Source organism: Gopherus flavomarginatus, unplaced genomic scaffold, assembly GCF_025201925.1.
Source record: "Gopherus flavomarginatus isolate rGopFla2 unplaced genomic scaffold, rGopFla2.mat.asm mat_scaffold_131_arrow_ctg1, whole genome shotgun sequence".
Taxonomy (NCBI): domain Eukaryota; kingdom Metazoa; phylum Chordata; order Testudines; family Testudinidae; genus Gopherus; species Gopherus flavomarginatus.
This window is the reverse complement of record NW_026114672.1, coordinates 143,470-148,923: the sequence shown is the minus strand read 5'-3', so window position 1 is coordinate 148,923 and position 5,454 is coordinate 143,470.

Below are 5,454 nucleotides of genomic sequence, written 5' to 3'. Positions count from 1 at the left end.
GAGGCTTCACTGCCCCCCCCCACCACGGGGGCAGCCGGGGGGCGGGGCGGGGCCGGGCCGAGGAGCACAGAGGCGGGACGGGGAGAGGCGGCTCCACACAGGGGGACCAGGGGCTCAGACACCCAGTTCCAGGCGCCAGGCCCAGCCCCTGCCCCGGCAGCAGCCCCGGGCCCGTGGGAGCCGGGCTGCGGGGGGCACAGGGCAGAGGCAGCGCGAGTGAAAGGGCTTCACCCCGCCCCCCCCAGCTGGGCCTGGAGGGCAGCGGGGGGGGGCGCTAAGCTGCCTGGGAGCAGCCCCACAAGCGGCAGCCTGGGGCTGCAGGGCCTTCAACCTCCCCCAACCTGCCCCCCAGTGTCCCCCCCATCCGCTGTGACTCTCCTGCCAGCACCGCCCCCTCCTCTCCTTCTGTAGGGCCCCAGCAGCCCCTTCAAGCCCCCCCAACCAGCTCCCCAGTGTCCCCCCATCTGTTGTGACCCTCTTGCCAGCCCCACCCCCATCTGTGGGGATCCCTCAGCCCCCAGCATCCCCTCCCCCATCGTGTACACTCCACCTGGCCTTTCCCTTCGCTCCGACCTCCTCCTCCCCCTCCGTCCTCAGCACCCCGACACTGACCTCCTCCTCTCGCCCCACCCCTGACATCCTCCTTCCCGTTCTCAGCACCCCACCACCCCTTCCTCCTCCTCCCCCCCAACCCCGTCCTCAGCACCCCACCCCTAATTGCCTCCAACCCATTTTTCATTGCTGGAACCCACTTTCCCATCCCCCCACTCCCTCAGTCCATCCCCAGGGTGTGAGGTTCCTCATCTTCAATCTCTGCTACACCCAAACCTGCCAGGTTCCCCTTTTCAACAACTGTGGGGTCATCCAACCCACCGACACCCATCCACTCTGGGCTCTCTAAATCCCACATTCCTACAATGCACGTTGGTAACCCCACCCTCCTCTATCCCTAATCCCTCTATTCCCTTCCCTGGGGTCCTCCTGGACACCCCAACCCACAGTCAGGCCCCCACATACATCCCAGTCACTCACATGCTGAACTACTTCTTCAGAGACCCCAACAGCCCAGCAAACTTCTCCATCCATGAGCCCTATGGACCTGTGGCCAGGAAGCTCCCACTTTGGCTGGGCAGGGTGTGGGTGTTAATCTTTTCCTGTCTTGTATGTGCTGTGCTCACAAAGGCTTTTTGCTCCCTCGGGGTGAGGTGTGGTTTTGGCCGAAGATGAGGTGTTTGGTAGCCCTGTGGATGCTGTGTGGTGTCTGGAATGGGGCGTGTGTGTTCCCATCATGCCCCTTCCCCTCTGCCTGCAGAGCTGAGGACAGACAGGTCTGAGGAGCAGAGCAGGAGCTCTGGGAAGGAGAAGAGCAATATGAAGATGGAGTGTAAGATGAGGCCAGGTAAGTTCTGTGGAGGGAGACATGCTGGACAGGGCCTAGGATTGGGGAGACAAGCAGGTGTGAGCCCCGGGCTCAGATTTCTAATTGTAGCTGTGATGGCAGAATGGGAGGAGGGTTGAAGCTGAAGCCCTGGTGTGCGGGAGTAGCGAGAAGAGGAACCTCACCACCATTGCTTTTTCTTTTCCTCTTGTGTTGTGTTTCATACCAAGGGAAAAGAAGTCGCGGGGATGGAGTCCAGCCCTGAGGTGAGATGGAAAGTGATCAAGAGCAGTGACAGCTTGAATCCTGTTGATGCCAGGCAAGAGCTGCCCAACTGGGACAAGAGTAACCGTCTCTGTCTGTGAGATGTGGATCTGGTTTGGAAAGGGCTGTGGTCACAGCCCTCCTGGCTCCAGGCAGGGACTTCCCGTTATCTGGGTGTGGGTTTCCGGACTATCTGTGGCTTCAAGGGAGATGATGTTGACATTTGCGAGAGCTGATCATCTCTCTTGCGAGGAGTGGTGTGTGCTCCCTAGCAGAAAGTTGGATCCATGAGGGTGACTCCCTGTTGTGAATTTCTTTCATCCTCCTAGGTTTCTCTCTCTGTGTTGGCCAACTTTCACTCAAACTCTCTCTGTCTCTCCTTTCATGGACACCTGTCATGTTCAGTTGCCTGCATTCTCTTTCTCTGCTCCCCCTTCCCCAGTCTCCTATGGACTCAGCTAGGTCTATCTGCCCACAGGCAGGGTCTCTGCCATACTGGGAAGGATGTGTCCTGCCTGCCAGGATAAGGGGGTTGCTCCTCCCACCCCCTATCTTTGGGAAGACCTCATTGCTGTAACTGGGTCACAGCGTGAGTGGCCAGTAAGGTCTTTGGGGCTATGAGGTCTGAGACTGAGAAGGGTGGGCTCACGGTCATGGCTTTGGGCAGAGGAGAAGTGGGGCTGGGATTAGAGATGCCCCTTATCACCAGCTAGCTCCATTACTGCATCACCCAAAAGTCTTGCTCAGGGTCCATTATGCCTCCTTGTGCTGGGCACTGCAGGGACAGTCAGAGGGACAGCAGGATGCATGAGGAAATAGATGAGTGTGTGAGGCAGATGGGTGAAGGGGTGTGTGTGACATACATTGGGGACGGATGAGGGGTTGAGGGCTGGACGGACAGCGGGACAGATGGAGAGCTGCAGGGACGGATGGTGATGTCACAGGCTGGACTTGTGATGGGTTCAGCTCTTGGCCACTGGCTCTGTCATCTCCTGCCCCCATCTGCCCATCTGACTCTGTCCCTGTCTCTCGCAGGCAGAACTCAGCAGAGTCTGGCCCTGTTGTTACACTGGTGCCTACATCCAGTGCACACCTGTGCGTAATGTGCTCCTGGAGAGCTCAGGCAGGGAGAAGCATGTGGCTCATGGCTGCTGAACCAGCTACTCCAAAGAGTGCCGCAGATCTCCCCCTCCTTGGGCAGCAACACCCTGACCGGGGGGTTCCCTGTCCCTCCTCGCTGCCAAAGCAGCCTGCTCAGCGCAGAAACCGAGGTCACCTGCCTCCGCCCAGCCTCTAGCTGGAGCTACTTCAGCCCCGAATTGCTGGTATCCAGCCTGGCCGGAGTTGGTGCGATGTCCTAGTGGAGTCCGTTCTTTCTCCCTGGTAGATTATGATTTTCCCACTGTAGTTAGTTGCTCTTTCTCTGCTTCCCCATAGCCCCTCCCCAGTGATAGTGACCCCCCCTGGCCAGGAACGGGAGTGTCCTGTAGGTGCCTTCTTGTAGGAGCAGTGACTCCTGGTGGCGAGGGGCAGCAATGCCTGGCATGTATCCCCCCAGGCATTGCTGCAGAGACCCCTGGTGGCAACTGAGGGCCGTTGCCTATGTGACCCCACTACTGCCATTGCGCCTGTGAGCACTGGTGGGTAGGTGAGGCAGGTCCCTGTATGTACATCAGCCATTGGGGCAGGGCCCTCTGTGTATCCCACTCTCATCTCGACTGTAAGCTGTCTAAACTCCTACCTGCCTCATGGGGCCACAACCGTGGTACCCCCAGCCCACCCAGCAATGTCGTCAATCTATCCAACTACACACTCAGCCCAGAAGAAAAGCCTGTCCTATCTCGGAGACTCTCTTTCTGCCCTGCCACCTCTACCAACATGATACAGTTCTGCAGCAATCTGGAAGCCTACTTTCGCCGTCTCTGATTCAAAGAATACTTTCAGGACAACACTGAACAGCGCACTGATACACAGATACCCTCCCACCAACAGCACAAGAAGAAGAACTCCACATGGACTCCTCCTGAGGGTCGAAATGACAGTCTGGACCTATACATTGAATGCTTCCGCTGACGTGCACAGGCAGAAATTGTGGAAAAACAACATTGCTTGCCTCATAACGTAAGTCGTGCAGAACGCAATGCCATCCACAGCCTCAGAAACCACCCAGACATCAAAGAGGCTGATAAAGGAGGTGCTGTTGTCATCATGAACAGGTCTGACTACCAAAAGGAGGCTGCCAGACAACTTTCCAACACCAAATTCTACAAGCCACTTCCCTCAGATCCCACTCAGGAATACACTAAGAAATGGCAAAATCTACCCAGGACACTCCCTACACTAACACCGGAACAAATCAACATACCCTTAGAGCCCCGACCAGGGTTATTCTATCTACTACCCAAGATCCACAAACCCGGAAATCCTGGATGCCCCATCATCTCGGGCATTGGCACTCTCACTGAAGGATTGTCTGGATATGTGGACTCTCTACTCAGACCCAATGCCACCAGCACTCCCAGCTATCTCTGTGACACCACTGATTTCCTGAGGAAACTACAATGCATTGGTGACCTTCCAGAAAACACCCTCCTAGCCACCATGGATGTAGAGGCTCTCTACACGATCATCCCACACACAGATGAAATACAAGCTGTCAGGAACAGAATCCCTGATGATGGCGCAGCACAATTGGCTTCTGAGCTCTGTGCCTTTATCCTCACACACAACTATTTTAAATTTGATGACAATATATATCTCCAGATCAGTGGCACCGCTATGGGCACCCGCATGGCCCCACAATATGCCAATATTTTTATGGCTGACCTGGAACAACGCTTCCTCAGCTCTCGTCCACTCACGCCCCCTTCTCTACCTACGCTACATTGATGACATCTTCATCATCTGGACCCATGGGAAGGAGTCTCTGGATAAATTCCACCACGATTTCAACAGCTTCCACCCCACCATCAGCCTCGGCCTGGACCAATCTACACAGGAGGTCCACTTCCTAGACACCACGGTGCAAATAAGTGATGGTCACATTACTACCACCCTATACCGAAAACCTACCAACCGCTATGCCTACCTTCATGCCTCCAGCTTCCATCCCGGACACATCACACGATCCATTGTCTACAGCCAAGCACTGAGGTACAACCGCATCTGCTCTAACCCATCAGACAGAGACCAACACCTACAAAATCTCCACCAAGCATTCTCAAAACTACAATACCTGCACGAGGAAATAAAGAAACAGATCAACAGAGCCAGACGTGTACCCAGAAGCCTCCTACTGCAAGACAAACCCAAGAAAGAAACCAACAGGTCTCCACTAGCCATCACATACAGTCCCCAGCTAAAACCTATCCAACGCATCATCAGGGACTTGCGTGGCAGGCTGGTCCTCGCCCACAGGCAACCTGCCAACCTGAAACATATTCTCACCAGTAACTGCACACCACACCATAGTAACTCTAGCTCAAGAACCAATCCATGCAACAAACCTCGATGACAACTCTGCCCACATATCTACACCAGTGATAACATCACAGGACCTAACCAGATCAGCCACACCATCACTGGTTCATTCACCTGCACATCCACCAATGTAATATACGCCATCATATGGCAGCAATGCCCCTCTGCTATGTACATCGGCCAAACTGGGCAGTCGCTACGGAAAAAGATAAACGGAGACAAATCAGATATTAGGAATGGCAATATACAAAAACCTGTAGGAGAACACTTCAACCTCCCTGGCCACACTATAGCAGACCTGAAGGTGGCCATCCTGCAGCAAAAAAACTTCA